At 40.8% G+C, this 17,132-nt stretch overlaps 1 protein-coding gene across 3 annotated transcripts in view; it reads left to right on the forward strand.

The window, feature by feature from the left end:
* The window catches only part of HECW2 (HECT, C2 and WW domain containing E3 ubiquitin protein ligase 2), a 446,193-nt gene that overhangs the window by 254,561 nt on the left and 174,500 nt on the right, over window positions 1–17,132 (forward strand). The window contains exon 1 of one of the 3 annotated variants that reach the window (XM_055397174.2): window positions 3,310–3,681. The exons of the other annotated variants lie outside the window; for them this stretch is intronic. The gene's annotated coding sequence lies outside the window, so the exon portion shown is untranslated. Of the gene's footprint in view, window positions 1–3,309; window positions 3,682–17,132 lie in introns of those variants that run through there. 3 annotated transcript variants of the gene reach the window in all.

A 17,132-nucleotide genomic window follows, 5' to 3' on the forward strand; every position in this document is an offset into this window, starting at 1 on the left:
TTGGATGGACCTAGAGACTGTCATGCTGAGCGAAGTAAGTCAGACAAAGAAGGAGAAATACCATGTGACATCCCTTATATGTGGGATCTAAAAAGTTTCTTACAAAACAGAAAGAGACTCACAGCCTTTGAAATGAACTTATGGTTGCTAGGGTGGGGGTGGGGAGGGATAGGGACTTTGGGAAGTTCATGTACACACTGCTGTATTTAAAATGGATAGCCAACAAGGACCTATTGTATAGCACATGGAACTCTGCTCAATGTTATGTGCCAGCCTGGATGGGAGGAGGGTTTGCAGGGGGAAATGGATACATATATATGTATGGCTGGGGCTTTCCTGGTGGCTCAGACAGTAAAGAATCTGCCTGCAATGCGGGAGACCTGGGTTCAATCCCTAGGTCAGGAAAATCCCCTGGAGGAGGGCATGTCAACCCACTCCAGTATTCTTGCCTGGAGAATCCCTATGGACAGAGGAGCCTGGTTGACTATAGTCCACGGGGTCACAAAGAGTCGGATACAACTGAGTGACTAAGCTCACATATATGTATGGCTGTGTCCGTTTGCTGCTCACCTGAAACTTCCACAACATTATTAACCGGCTATGTACCCCAATACAAAATAAAAAGTTTAAAGCTTGGGGGGGAGAAAAGGAAAAAATAAATGAATAAACAAATTGCAGAAAAAGAAAAGGTCATGTTGCTTCCCATCTGACGGCCTCTCCACAGCTCTTGACTATCTGGAAAGAGCTCTCTCTCCTCTTTCATCCCCTCCCCCATTCCTAGTCATCCTTCAAGATTTAGTCCACACACCAACTCCGTGAGGAAGCTTTCTCTTTTTCTCTGACCTGGGTCATGTCCCCAGCTCAGCCATTTCCTTACCACCTTCTCTTTTGCCTTAGTAGCGTGTATCGTAATAACAACTAAAGAATTTATGTTTGTTATTTTATATTTCTCTCTCTTTCTAAAATAGAAGCTCTGCAAGAAAGAGCAGGAGCTATGTTTGCCTTGTTCACATATGTTTCCCAGTGCCTGGTGCCATATGATAACATAACAGGCAAAAATGCTAAGGTATTATATGGATACAAAATTGACATTAATGTGCTTTACCATTTTGTTGCTGTTGATTTTTTTTTTTTTGGTGTTTTCTTCAAAGGTGTGGTTTAAAGGTAAGAATGGCATATATAACTTTCAAGGTATAACACTATTCTCCTTTGGTTGTATCTTCTTACTACAGTAGATTACTGTGAGTGAAGAGGTACTGGCTATGAAAGGGTGTATGTGATGGCCTTAAGGCTAACCTGTAACAGTCATCTTATCTCCCTTGTTCCACTCTATAAGTTTCTTTCTTGATCAACTTGAGGAGATCTATATTCCATCATGACAAAGGCTTGTGCTTTGAGGAAGAAGATTTCCTTTACATAGGAAAATAGCCTGTCATCCGTGAATGTCGGTGACACATGGATGGGCCAGAATCTAGAGTTCAGCTAAAGTGGCATATCTGGCAAGTGTTACAATATTGGGAAGGCAAAGAATAATGGCTGAGAGGGCCAGAGTGATGGGAGCATCAGGTGGGTCCAGGGACCTGAGCGTGAGTGGAGGTAAAACAAAATTGGGTTTAACAAGGGTTAAACAAACTCGGGATGAAAACAGAGATGCTCACACTGTTGAGAAGACTTGTTCATAGGCTGTAGCCATCTTTCATGCCAACAGTAGGAAACATATTCATCTTTTCTAGCTTACTTTTTCTAATCTCCTAATGGTGACTGAGGCTGCCTTGGGCCTGTTGGCCACCTATTAATCAGCGAGGACACTGGCATTTTCACAGTGTCATTTGAGGGAGGTGGTGTATTGTAAAAGAGCTTGGGTTTGGGTCTATTCAGATCTGACTTTAATCCTGGCTGTTATCACTTCCTCTCTGTGAGTCTCAGTTTCCTCATCTGTGAAAAGTGAAGAGTTAGTCACTTCAGTTGTGTCCAGCTCTTTTCAGCCCCATGGATTGTAGCCCGTCAGCCTTCTCTGTTCATGGAATTCTCCAGGTGGGAATACTGGAGTGGTTAGCCACTCCCTTCTCCAGGGGTCTTCCTTGACCCAGAGATTGAACCTGGGTCTTCTTCATTGCAGGCAGATTCTTTACCATCAGAGCCACCAGGAAAGTCCTTCCTCATCTGTAAAATGGACCTAATAACACCATTGACCTTAGTTTTAGAGCATGGTTTAGAGCATTCATTAGAGACTATTTTTTTTAAAAGCATTTACTGTGGTTCCTGGTACAGAGTAGGCATTCCATACCTGCTTGCTATTATTGTTGTTTGCTAGGACACACCCAGAAATCCACAATGATTTGTCTTAAAATGTGACTGGTTTGCATGTCCAGTAGAGCCTGGGCAGGGTGGTGGTGGTTCTGGAATTCCAAGCTTGCTGTGGTCACTCAGTCTATTCCAGAAACAGTCCAAAGTTCTGAAGCTTCACGGCAAACTAAGTCTCAGTTAAGAGAACAGTGGAAAGGAAATTACAGCCACCAAGTGTAGCATGGAACTTAAATCTAGTCTGCCCCACTTCACAGCAAAGCATGACAAATGAGGCATCTCATCTTGCTTTCCTGGAAGTTTTGCTGGAAAGAGATGGTCTTGTAGCCTTTGATTGCATTCACCCAATTCAGCCAGTACTTCAGAGTTGCTACGACAGCCCAGTGGACACACAGTGTTATGAAGCCCATTTCTCCACTGAAGAACATCGCATCTGACTAGAGAGTCTCCCACCACAACTTCTTCCTAGAGTAAAATAGCAGCACCCGCTAAACTGGTGACTGTGTCTATTTTTGCTTTAGAAGTAGGGTCTGAAAATAACCTCTGGATTGATAACCACATTTGGGGGTTTTCATGAAAGCAATTTGATATATGAAAAAGTTTTAGTTCAGTTCAGTTCAGTTTTGTTTACAATTTGAAATCACAAATCCACAGACTCCATTCTGGATTGGCTAGGATGCCGTGAGCCTATTTCAGTAACTTAAATGAAGCCTGTATCTGATTAATGATAACAATAAATTAGAGTTCCCCATATAGTGGCCACTCTTTTCTGAGTAAATCAAACAGAAAACCCCCCTCTTTGTGATAACAACTTATTGACATCAGGCCACTGTGTGCGTGAGTGTGTGTGTATGTGTGTGTACCCACAGAACTAGTTCTTTGGAATTCTCCCATGGAAAAGCAAAGGAAGGAAGTGAGGGGAGGATGGGGCGATTGCATCCTGTGCTTGACAGGGGCGTGGCCATGGCTGCTTCAGCCTCAGGGACACTGGTACATGATTGTTTTTTCACTTCGGATGCCTGAACAGTGATAAGTCTTGATGAAAGGCAGGGGCAGCTTTCAGTTCATAGCTGGACAGAAGTCTCCTCAGCGGCCTGCCTGAGTCCCACTCAGTATTTCATTTCTAGAACTTCGGGGGAAGAGGAGCAGCAAGAGCTTCAGGAGTGGATCTGCAGCTCCCTCCCCACCACATTAGGACTCCAGACCCTCTTAGACTTCAGTTCTGGCCACTCCTATGAATGAAATTGCCAATGGGTAGGCTAGGTGCATTGTTTTAAGGAAAATGAAATGTTTCTTCCAGCTGCTTCCTAAATCTGATTTGAAATGATGGATTCTGCCCTGGTGAAAGTGGAGATGAACTCTTTGGGATTTTTTGAGGTAAGGTATTAGAAAGTTCTGTGAAATGAATTCCACTCTCTGATTTCCATGCCCAACTGCTTGGGATTTATAGTTCTCTCTGCCTTTCTCTTTGAAAAATTCTTAATACTGTCCTCTCTCAGCTTAGTTAGGAACAATTATTAACAAATTATCTGGTGCATTTATCACGTTTAGTCATTTGACATCTCGACAGATTAGTGCTGGGATTAAAGCTTTTGTGAAATTTTTAGAAACATCTATACAGTCCCCTCACTGTGAATTTCTAGAGTTTCACTGGTTTTAGATGAATTATTTTACTGTGATGTTAAGTACAGGTTCTACCTACAAGAATGCTTTGAAAATGGCATTAGACTGAGTCAAAATAGATTTCATGACAGGTCATCTGCCTCTGGAATAATAGTGTTTTTGATGGATTTAAAAACTGTTCTCTCTGGGAATGAGATGTTAAAACCGATTTACTTGTAATGTAATATTTTTGTGGAAAGGTATTCATTCATATGAATTCACATTCTAGGGAGTACTGATTTAACAATCTTACAAGAAAATTTTAACTCAAGAATAAAACCATGTTTTTAAAAAATATTTTCTAGCGGCATCTGTGGCAAACTGGCCCAGTTTTCTATAGACCTTCTGAATCTGCTTTAATTGTTTAGAAACTGGGATGAAGGCAGGGCAAAATTTCAATTCTATTTTAATTTTTTCAAATTAGTATTTTCAAATGAAAAAAATTTTTTTTGGCTATATACCGAAAATGGTTCTCAAAGGGGTTGGGGATGTTATTTTTTATTGGCAAATAGCATACCTAGCATTTAGTGCGTGAGAGCCAGGGATCCTTAAATATTTCTATAATGTACTGGACAGATACTTACGAGGAATTATCCACTAGAATGCCAGGAGCATCCTTATTGAATAACATGCTCAGTTTAATGAAAAGGAAATTGATGATGTAGTAATGATTCAGGTGAGCAATCTAATTTCTGGGAAGGTTATCAATCTTCTGATAAAGCCATTTTGGGGCAGGATCCAAGGGAGTAGCCCCTTCCTCAAAATTATTCTTTAGAATCAGTAGCAGTAACTGTTCCAGAAAGATTGCTCCCACGTGTTTCTAATTCATATTTTCAGAACTCGTTTGGGTTAACCCTGACAAGTATCTGGTTCACGTCAATAAGGGCAATAGCCTTCTTTAAATTATCTATTATGGTTTCCAGTCCTTATTATAAGTTCTTTTTACTGAGCTTCTTAAGATCAAAGTAGTAATTTACTCTGAACTAAAGGATGGTTTGGTACTAAACACTATATTTTATGATGGTGCATTTCCCAGGATCTTCAGTTATCAAATCCAGTGTAAAAAAGACATCCTGGAGAATCTAGAGGTTGCTTTTAAACTTCATTTAGTATTAGAAGGAATTATCTATGAGTGAGAGCTTAGTGTATTCATAAAAAATAATCAGAGGAAAGAAAATAAGGATATGTAGTCAAAACAGTGCAATTTCTGGTGACTTTTTATGCACACAGTGGGTGACAGAGATTCCTAAGTTGAAACTGTATGCAGTCTTGGATTTACTGTGTATAGAGATGAGGGTGCCTCTGCCTGTTTCCTTTCTTCCTATTTTTAAATACTTAATTGGCTGTCTTTTAGTTGTAGCCTGTTGGAACTAGTTCCCTGATCAGAGATCAAACATGGACCCCTTGCATTGAGAGTACAGTCTTAGCCGCTGGACCACCAGGGAAGTCCCTACTTTTTTTTTAAGTCAGGCTTGAAGCTCACTGAAAGAGCTTTCAGCTTTGAGTGACCCTCTATCCAAGAACTAGGCAGATCCTCTACGTGGGAGAATGTGCTGCATGGCATAGTACATGGCTTAATGTGCTATTAATATCACTGTACCTGTGGCCTGCACTTTTGTTGCCTGATTATTTGGCATCCTTTGCCTAAGAAAGAAAAATTTCCCAAAACATATAAATAAGTATGCTTTTTTGCTTTAACTGTATTTTTGAAAAATCAGAATAAAATAGTTTCTTTAAAGGAAATACATTTAAAAAGTTAAAACTAAATAAAGTTGGGAAATTGTGCTTTCTGAGTATTAAAGACTTAGCTCTTTTTAAGAAGGATGAAATAGATTTAAAAACCTAGACATGTGGCTCCTAGTATGTACCAGGTTCACATTCTGTACGCACATCCTCCCTACAGTGTTCTGAGCTAGGAGTGCTGCTATCATTTTATGGAAGAAAGAAATGGAATATTTGCAGTTTTAAGACTTGGCCAAGGTCATACAGTAAATGGGAAAAATGGACTTTAAACTTGGGTCTGCTATTTTATGAAGTTCTAGGATCTTAGCTTCAGCTAGCAGCCAAAGGCTGGTTAACATGGTTATCAAGCAGTATACTACTGTCATTGCACCTATAATAAATGGTATGTACCTAAAAACAAAAAACATACTCTGTTGGTGAATAGAGGGTCCTTGTGGACTAACTGCTAGTGATGTATTAAATATGCTGCATTAAGGGTTTTATTGAATTAATAAGTGATGGAGAATCAGAACTTCCTGTGTTGGCTGATTAAGGTTGAATGTGAATGTGGGGATAGTTGGATTTTCAGGAGTCATTTGAATAAAGAAGGGGAAAGGAGTTAATAGTGGACTTAGTGAGGGTGATGGTTGGGCTTGGAGAGAGTTTAGAGGCAGATGAGTCACCTCCCAGGGTCATTGGATTGAAGAGCCTGGAATGGGTTCAGAGCCTTGTGCACTAAGGGTGGATATTTATAGCTTGGCGGCTCTGTCTGCACAGGAACGATGGTGATGGGAGGAGGGTCATGTTTAGATTATGGCTCCAAGGCTTGTGCTGGGCCTGGGCTTAAAACGTCATGGTGTACCATCCTCTCTACCCCTGTACAATGTACTCTGTACACTGCAGCCAGAAGGGTTTTTTTTTTTTTTATTAGATGCAGATCATGTCACTTTCCTGCTTTAAATTCTCCAGTGACTTTCCATTATCCTCCAAGTAAAATCCAGACTCTTCACTGTGGTTTAGGTAGATGGTGTGGTATAGCATTGAGAAGCGTGGCTTCTGGAGCAAGACAGCCTGGATTCATGCTGCATATACTAGTTTTGGGATTTGTAGTGCATTTCTTAACTTCTTTGTGCCTTAGTTTCCTCATTGTTAAAAATCTCATAAAGATACCTCAAAGGATTGTTAGACGTTGCAATGAGTTAATAAAGGCAACACAGTAGAACAGTGCCCAGTGCAAGGTAAGCTCTCTAGTGTTCATGTCTGCAAGCTGGCCCTGCCTACCTCTCCCATCTCATCTTCTCCTACTCTCTGCCTCATCATTCACTCTGCATCGCTTTATTGTTCCTGGGAACATGGAGGACTTGTCCTGTTTCAGGGTGCTTGGATTTTCCTTTGTTAACATTTTCACTTTATTCATGGCCCTGTTCAAATGTTTCCCTCAACAGCCTATGGAAAATAGTATTCTTCCACCAACCTCACTCCTCTCCTGCTCCCTGGCTATATTTCTTTAAGTCATGTTACCACCACCTGACTTTATATTTAGTACACTACCTGGCATTCACATTATTTTGTGTTTGATTATTCATTGCTTTCCCCACTGGACCAAAGTCTTCACAAGGACAGGGACTTTGACTCTCCTCAGTTCAGTTCAGTTCAGTCCAGTCGCTCAGTCGTGTCCGACTCTCCACGACCCCATGAATCACAGCACGCCAGGCCTCCCTGTCCATCACCAACTCCCGGAGTTCACTCAAACTCATGTCCACAGAGTCAGTGATGCCATCCAGCCATCTCATTCTCGGTCGTCCCCTTCTCCTCCCGCCCCCAACCTTTCCCAGCATCAGAGTCTTTTCCAGTGAGTCAACTCGTCGCATGAGGTGGCCAAAGTATTGCAGTTTCAGCTTTAGCATCAGTCCTTCCAATCCTATTCCCCCTCAAATCCCTGTCACTTAGAATACGGCCCTCCAGAGAGGGTTTGCTCAGTAAATATCAGTTCAGTTCAGTCACTCAGTTGTGTCCAACTCTTTGCGACCCCATGAACTGCAGCACTCCAGGCCTCCCTGTCCATCACCAACTCCTGGAGTCCACTCAAACCCATGTCCATTGAGTCGGTGATGCCATACAACCATCTCCTCCTCTGTCGTCCCCTTCTCCTCTGGCCCGCAATCTTTCCCAGCATCAGGGTCTTTTTCAATGAGTTGGCTCTCCGCATCAGATGGCCAAAGTATTGGAGTTTCAGCTTCAACATCAGTCCCTGCAATGAACATCTAGGACTGATCTCCTTTAGGATGGACTAGTTGGATCTCCTTGCAGTTCAAGGGACTCTCAAGAGTCTTCTCCAATACCACGGTTCAAAAGCATCAATTCTTCGGCACTCAGCTTTCTTTCAGTAAATATGTGTTGAATTAATTTTGAATTTCATTTCCACCATCACTTCTGTAATTGTTTTCTTTCTGTTTTTAGGCCTTAAAGTCTCCCTTCTAACTTTTGTTAGCCTATGATCATCTTGCCTCAAATTATGGACCTTTAGAAAAATATCATTTACTTGCTCTTTCTCATGAAAGTTCTTTAATAATAAAAAAGTCTTGTTTTAACCTGTCAGCTTTGGTACTAGGAAGGGTATTGTGGTATTTCAGTGTTATTGTTATATAATATTCCTAAGGTGGATCTTGTGCCAAGGTGTTTACCAAGATACCATATGCTGACCATGCTTGACCCTTTAAAGGAGCTTAGGCTTACATTCTCATTATAAAAGTATAAACAACCATGCGAACTGTTGGGGAAAATTATGTACTGACAGCAGTGTATACTTCATTTTTAAGTCTCAAATTTTACAAAGAGTGCCTAATTCCTGCTTATATTTCTAACATTAAACTAAACTATTACAAATTGAATATTCTTTTTTCACAATGATATTTATTATAAATTTTTATAATAGCCAAATAAAATAGAGTATTTGATGTAAGTAAACTTTTAGTGATTTTTCCATTTGATGTATTATCAAGGAATTTGAGTTTTCTATAGGAAAACATTCAGCTGAGGAAAAAGATAAATCTTAATTTAGAAATGCTCTGAAAGTCTTCATCAGGAAAAAATCTTGTTTAATATGTTTCAGAGACCTTTGCGAGAAATTGATCATGTGTTCTGAGGAAAACTAACTCATCTTTTTGTGCATTGGTGTGACAGACTGTCTAAGATATAAACAAAGTTGAATGTCAACTAGGCGTATAAGTGTGATTGAATTAATACAAAATTATTGTCATAAAGATTGAGAGTTTAAGTAAATTGATCTTGTTAAGTTAGTGTAATAGAACTTAGCAAAATTTGTCCTTGTTTTTCTCTATTTTGAAAATGACAGAGATCTCTTTAAAAAAGGTTTTATGCATTCCTTGGTGAGAATTTTATTTCCTCCTTTGTATATTTTAACAGTATAATACTGATATACACTTAATACTATATCATCATAATTAAAAGAATATATGAAGACATCTCTTATTCAACTAACTATGAACTCCTACTATGTACCAGATATTGTTCCAGTTACATCAGTGAACAGCATAGACGAAAGTTCTTGACCTCTTGGGGTTTACCTCTTGGAGATAAAGACAATATACAAATATAAGTAGATTATATAGTGTGTTAGATAGTGATAGGGTTTTGGAAAGGAAATTGAGTAGGGTAAGATACTCCGGGAATGCTAGAGGCAGTCAGGGTAGATTTCATTGAGATGGTTATGTGCAAGCAAAAGAGAAAAACGATTTAAGGAGAGGACTGATCCATGTGGGTATATGGGGGGAAAGTTTCAGACAAATAGATCCTGAGGCAGAATCCTGAACAGAACTTTGAGGATAGTGTAGAGGAGGAAAAAAAAGCTTTATTCTCTTAGATTTGGCTACCAGGCCTGCAAATTAGACTGACAGAAGACAGATTAAGAGGAAAAAGGATACCCAAATTTTAATAACTGTTAGAATTTTTATTTTTACTTACACAAAGCCTTCTTGTATATGAAAACCAGAAAGGGTGATTAAACTTGGGCTTATATCCTACTTTAAAAAAGGGCAATAAATTGTGATGGACAGGGAGGCCTGGCGTGCTGTGATTCATGGGGTCGCGGAGAGTCGGACACGACTGAGCGACTGAACTGAACTGAACTGAACTGAACTAGACAAAGGGAGAGCTGGTAAATTGTGGGAAGGTAAATATATGGGGGGAACTACTGGAAGATAAGGGTTATTTTAGGAAGGTTTGTTATGCAGATTGAAGTTAGTTCCTTCTCCTTTGGTGAGTAGTGATTGAGTCATTTTACTCTTTCTAGTATGGAAGAGGGAGACTTTACAGATGAAAATTTGGGTCTTGCTTTTAGATTTAAAGAATAGAGCAGAAAACTAATTACTTTCAGCTCAAAGTGGCATATTTTTGTGTGGTGGATCCCCTTTACTATCAGGGAGTCTGTTGTGGCTGGAGTGGATTGAGTGGGTACAGGGGCAAAGTAGGGAAAGATGAACTCAGAGCTGTAATTTTTTGAGGGATGGAGACTGGGGCTGCCAGGTCCTGTAGGACACTGTTCACCTCTGTAAAGACTTTGAATTTTACTCTGAAAGAAATAGGGATCTATTTTTTTACATGTAAATATTATGCAGGCATGCATGTCCAACTCTGCTATCCCATGGACTGTAGCCCGCCAAGCTCCCCTGTCCATGGGATTCTCCAGGCAAGAATACTGGAGTGGGTTGCCATTTCCTTCTCCAGGGCATCTTCCCAACCCAGGGATCGAATCTGTGTCTCCTGTGTGCCCTGCATTGGCAGGCTAGTCTTTAACCACTGTGCCACCTGGGATGCCTGTTTTTAAAATGAATTCTTCTTTAAACCCTCTCTGACTGAGACTCTGGGGAGGTATTTACCGAAATGAGTCCAAGTATTTCTCTCACTGGTCTATTTGTGGTTCCCCCACTCCTTCCTTGTCAAAATGAGGGTTTAACTGACTAGTTTAGGATCAGGTATTTTATATAGGAAGTTGCTTAGCAGGGCCTCCAGCCTCTGCCCAGCATGTATGGAGGTCTGAATGTTGAGGAGACCTCAGGGGTATGGTTTAGGAGTTGGTTATAAATTATGTCACCCAGCATGGATCTACTGAAACATATAATTTGGATTGAGCTCTGCCACTCCTGGTGAGGCCTCCTGTAGAGACAACAATAACACACCTCTCTCATACTGTGGCTGTGTATGGCACTGAATCAGTATATGCACCCCACTCCACTCCCCCATCCCCATGCCAAATGCTCCCTTGTTCCCTTGCAGGCAGTGAGACACGGACTTCAGTGCAAACATCCCCAAGGGCAGACCTTTCCCTCTTGCAAGTGTATCTTCTCAGCCCCTGTTGCTTTCTCTGTCCTGTAATGTGCTACTGTCTTTTTCTCTCATCTCCAGCACATTATAATCAGCAAAACTTTCTGGTCTCCCTAAGAAAAATGCCATTCAAGTGGTTCCAAAGCCATAGTCACCAGTGGGGAAATTCTCATTTGATAACATGGTGTCATCATGGCAATCTCTAAATATGTCTGATATACACACTCTTTTCTATTTTTTCTCCACTCAGAGAGGGTGTTAGTGTACAGAATTGGGACTCTAGGGACATCAGGTTAAAAACAAATGTAGAGTGTGCCGATTCATGAGGCAGTTTGTTAGGGAATTTTCACAGCACTTAATAAGATTGTTGCTCTCTTTGGTACAATCAATGGTAAAGAGTCACCCCTTCCCTGCAGTTTAGTTCAAATCTCAGTCATTATCAGAGTTTTCCTCTCACATAACTTGCCTAGCACTTGCAGGTAAATTTGCAGAGTTTTAACAGTCACGCAGCCCCTGTGAAGGTGTATTTTTGCCCAGGTCTAGAATGATCATTTTGATTCACATTATATTAATACTTTAGGATTGCTTTCTAAATCCCAAATCCTAGACAAGGCATCTAATTTCTGAGTGTAGCTGGAATAAATTGAGGCTCCTTTATGATCTTATCTCAGGATATAGGGATATTCAATTTGTATCCCAAAGTAATTTTACATCAATTTAGATGTTTATGCCATTTTATGAGAAAATATAGGGAGTAATTGCTTTAGAGCAAAAGAAAATTTGTAAGCATCATTTTTCATCTCTGGCACAGTCTGTCACGTGGCGTCTTTCTCACAAAATTTCTCATCTTTTTTCCATTTCCCTAGGTTGCCTGATGGAAGTGTGAGGACTTTGACTACTTTTTTTGTTCCTGTTTTATCTCCAGTATTGAATGGAGGTTTTAGAAATATTAATATAGACATAGAAACATTTTCAAATCAAATTATATTTGGATATGTTTGATATGTCTGGTCATATCTCCTATATATATTTTTTATTATCTTCAAAACCTATTCATAGGACATTTTCTGGAATCCAAAAATCATACAGAAAAAATTAATCTTTAAAAGATTACTTTCACACTGATCTCTCTGTGAGAAATATTATGGGAAAGGAAGAGTTTGGTGCATGAAAGACTTTATGTTTATGTTATTTTAGGTCTCAGTGGCATTTTAAAAGAATTTATTTTTTAAAATTAATCTTTACAATCATATAGTAAGTTAATATAATTAACCTTCCTTTCTAAGAAAGAAAAGGAGAAATGGATTGAAATACCTTAATGACTCGCTTAAATGTGTAGATCTCGATAACCCTGTATCAGTTCAGTTCAGTTCAGTCGCTCAGTCGTGTCCAACTCTTTGAATCACAGCACGCCAGGCCTCCCTGTCCATCACCAGCTCCCGGAGTTCACTCAAACTCATGTCCATCGAGTCGGTGATGCCATCCAGCCATCTCATTCTCTGTCGTCCCCTTCTCCTCCTGCCCCCAATCCTTCCCAGCATCAGAGTCTTTTCCAGTGAGTCAACTCATCGCATGAGGTGGCCAAAGTATTGGAGTTTCAGCTTTAGCATCAGTCCTTTCAATGAACACCCAGGATTGATCTCTTTTAGAATGGACTGGTATACGAGATGGCAAAAGAGACACAGATGTATAGAACAGTCTTTTGGACTCTGTGGGAGAGGGCGAGGGTGGGATGATTTGGGAGAGTGGCCTTGAAACATGTATATTATCATACGTGAAATGAATTTCCAGTCCAGGTTCGATGCATGATACAGGATGCTCGGGGCTGGTGCACAGGGATGACCCAGAGGGATGGGATGGGGAGGGAGGTGAGAGGGGAGTTCAGGATGGGGAACACATGTCCACCTGGGGCGGATTCATGTCGATGTATGGCAAAACCAATACAATATTGTAAAGTAATTAGCCTCCAATTAAAATAAATAAATTATAAAAATAAAAAGTGAAAAACAAAACAAACAAAAAAAAGTGTAGATCTCCGAAAGTATAGCTCCAGATTCATCTCCCAAAGACGTTTCAAACTTGATAGACCAGCACCATATTCATTATACACAGTCTCAGGGAATGCTGATCATTCCTGTTTGGTTCTCCTTTAATACTTTCTAAAGCGTGCACACCTCTATCCAGCAGTTTCAGTATTGCGTTGTACCTTACATGCCAGTCTTTTCCTACTACACTGCATCTCCTTTTGGCAGGAGATGGGGTGTTGACTTTCACAGTAGTTGGTCAATAAAAGCCATTCAAGTGAAGGAAGGAAAGAAATGCGATGTACGTGGCAGATGTGACTGCTCAGTTTCCCTGGAGATTACCATGGAACAGTTTTTTCCACGTGAGGTATTTTTGTAGTATTGCATCAGAATCAACTGAATGAGGTGTTCGCTAAAATTCAGATTCCTGCATCCTGAACAAACCTACTAACTAGAAATCTGTGTTTTGAAGAATCCCAGGGTATTCATTGTGAGCAATAGAGTTAGGCAGTCATTGCCGTGGAGGATCAGTTAGTTAAAGGGGAAGGTGCAGGCGTGCTCAGTCATGTCCAACTCTTTGCAACCCCATGGACTATAGCCTGCCAGACTTCTCTGTCCATGGCATTTTCCCGGCAAGAATACTGGAGTGGGATATCATTTCCTCCTCTGGGGATCTTCCCAACCCAGGGATTGAACCCACGTCTCCCGTGGCTCCTGCATCGGCAGGTGCATTCTTTACCACTGAGACACTTGGGAAGCAAATGTGTAGAAGAGTTTTTTAATCAGTTTATATAGAGATTTTGTTTAAGACAAGGTAAAATCATGTGGTTTTCATTAAGCGAAAGAGACTGTTTCTCATATAATTAACCAAATCTGAGAAAGTACTCTGAGCTACTGTACTCTAATAAAAAAGAGAGTTAGTTTTGTGTGGTGTAATCTTATACGCCGGCTTCTTTATTCCTGGGTCCAAATACTTTGTTTTTCCTTTGGAGAAGCAGACTTAACATAAGTAGTTATAGTATTAAAAACAAAATTAACTGGAGTAGCCCTAAAGAGTACAGCTGATCTTTGAACAACATGGGTTTGAATTACCCAGGTCTACTAATACTCGATTTTTTTCAGTATAAATACTGTAGTTCCACACAATCCATGGTTAGTTGAATCCGTAGATGTCAAACTACCTGTGGATAAGGAGGAACCCATTGAATATGCAGAGGGCTGACTATAGTTTGATTTTTGACTGCAGAGTGGGGCAGTTTGCCAAACCCCTGCTTTTGTTGAAGTTGTAGTTAAGTCATTCAGGCGTGTCTGACTCTTTCTGACCCCATGAACTGCAGCACGCCAGGCCTCCCTGTTCATCACCAACTCCCGGAGTTCACCCAAACCCATGTCCATTGAGTTGATGATGCCATCCAACCATCTCTCTGTTGTCCCCTTCTCCTCCTGCCCTCAATCTTTCGCAGCATCAGGGTCTTTTCCAATGAGTCAGCTCTTCGCATCAGGTGGCCAAAGTATTGGAGTTTCAGCTTCAGCATCAGTCCTTCTAATGAATATTCAGGGCCGATTTCCTTTAGGATGGACTGGTTGGATCTCCTTGCAGTCCAAGGGACTCTCAAGGGCTCAAGGGTCTTCTCCAGCACCACAGTTCAAAAGCATCAATTCTTCAGCAATCAGCTTTCTTTATACTCCAACTCTCACATCATACATGACCACTGGAAAAACCATAGCCTTGACTAGACAGACGTTTGTTGACAAAGTAATGTCTGCTTTTCAATATGCTATCTAGGTTGGTCATAACTTTCCCTCCAAGGAGTAAGCATCTTTTAATTTCATGGCTGCAATCAGCATCTGCAGTGATTTTGGAGCCCAGAAAAATAAAACAGTGTTTCCACTGTTTCCCCATCTATTTCCCATGGAGTGATGGACCGGATGCCATGATCTTACTTTTCTGAATGTTGAGCTTCAAGCCAACTTTTTCACTCTCCTCTTTCACTTTCATCAAGAGGCTCTTTAGTTCTTCTTCACTTTCTGCCATAAGGGTGGTATCATCTGCATATCTGAGGTTATTGATATTTCTCCCAGCAATCTTGATTCCAGCCTGTGTTTCCTCCAGCCCAGCGTTTCTCATGATGTACTCTGCATGTAAGTTAAATTAGCAGGGTGACAATATACAGCCTTGATGTACTCCTTTTCCTGTTTGGAACCAGTCTGTTGTTCCATGTCCAGTTCTAACTGTTGCTTCTTGATCCGCATACAGGTTTCTCAAGAGGCAGGTCAGGTGGTCTGGTATCCCAATCTCTTTCAGAATTTCCCACAGCTTATTGTGATCCACACAGTCAAAGGCTTTGGCATAGTCAATAAAGCAGAAATAGATGTTTTTCTGGAACTCTCTTGCTTTTTCGATGATCCACCGGATGTTGGCAATTTGATTTCTGTTTCCTCTGCCTTTTCTAAAACCAGTTCAACATCTGGAAGTTCATGGTTCATGTATTGCTGAAGCCTGGCTTGGAGAATTTTGAGCATGACTTTACTAGCGTGTGAGATGAGTGCAATTGTGCAGTAGTTTGAGCATTCTTTGGCATTGCCTTTCTTTGGGATTGGAATGAAGACTGACCTTTTCCAGTCTTGTGGCCACTGCTGAGTTTTCCAAATTTGCTGGCATATTGAGTGCAGCACTTTCACAGCATCATCTTTTAGGATTCGAAATAGCTCAACTGGAATTCGATCACCTCCACTAGCTTTGTTCGTAGTGATGCTTTCTAAGGCCCACTTGACTTCACATTCCAGGATGTCTGGCTCTAGGTCACTCAATGACAAGAGTGCTGCTATCTGTCAGGGATGATGAATTATCAGAACTATAATCTCATCAGAGAAAAATTTCCATGTAGAATAGCCAGAATATTAACCAACTTGGGTAACTTCTATGTGAAAGACACTATGCATGGTGGGGAATAAGACCTTCCCCATGAAGGTTTACAGGATTGTTTCTCACTGTGACATTTTGGGCTTAAAAAAAAGAGCAGACCCATCAAGCATCTGAACTGGGCCTTTTCATCCTAATTCTGATTCATTTCTCATCATATATGGGACATTTGAGTTCCTTATGAGTCTGAATGATCACGATACATTTTCAACATTTTGCTTCCAGAGACTCGCCTTTATTTCTTTAAATATCATAAATTTAACCAAATGGAGTTGTCCACATTGCCTATAAACCAATGATAGGAGCTAAAGTCAGAGATATATGGTTTATGCTAACCCCATGAGCTGGTAGGTGATTTGAACACCTTACTCTAGGTCTCTTTCTTGGTAAAGGGTCTGAGGAGGAAGCACCCGTAACTCGTTCTCCCTTATTTCTGACTTCTGAGACGAAGGGAGGATATTCATGCAGTGCAGTATTTCTACCTCGAAGTGAATGTAATAGGCAAAGAAAAAGTTACTAGTGGCTCTTCCTGGAACAGAAGATGCTGGCATTGGTTCTCTGACACGATTCTCCTACAGGGAACATACAAAGGGTTGTGTCAAGCCCCAGGAATCACTTCTGTGTAGGGATAAGTCCTCTTCCGATAATTCTCGTCTCATTACCCCCACCCTCCCCTCTGTTTCTGCTCTTCAGTGCTGCATCTCCCTAGGGTTGATACGCCAGAAGTATGTACTTGGTTTGGCTTAACTGATGGCTTGGGCAGAAAAAGTTTAGTAATAGTAGAAGTGGCAACCCTCTTACGGTGAGGTCACACTTTAAGAAGTGTAATTTTGTGAAAGTTGCATTTTATCGTTGTGATCCTAAAATGAGATTTGTTATTGCCTGTCTTTCCTGAGGCCTCAAGAGGAAACTGACACAACAGTATTTTCAGAAAATTTCTCATGTGCATAGCTGTCTGGCATTTTGAACAGTTGGACAGACACCTTCTACTCCCTGTGTCTGTGTTCTGTTCCCCTCAGGGTCCAGCTTCCTGAAGCCTTCCATGCGACCAACAGCTGGTACAATGCATCTGTTTGTGAAAACATGAGAGTCTCTGTTCCTATGCAGGCAACTTTGCCCATTAAAGTATGTTTTAGAAAAGAAGACGCTACCTT

Source organism: Moschus berezovskii, chromosome 2, assembly GCF_049115385.1.
Source record: "Moschus berezovskii isolate FMDL1 chromosome 2, NW_MosBer_1.0, whole genome shotgun sequence".
NCBI classification, from domain to species: domain Eukaryota; kingdom Metazoa; phylum Chordata; class Mammalia; order Artiodactyla; family Moschidae; genus Moschus; species Moschus berezovskii.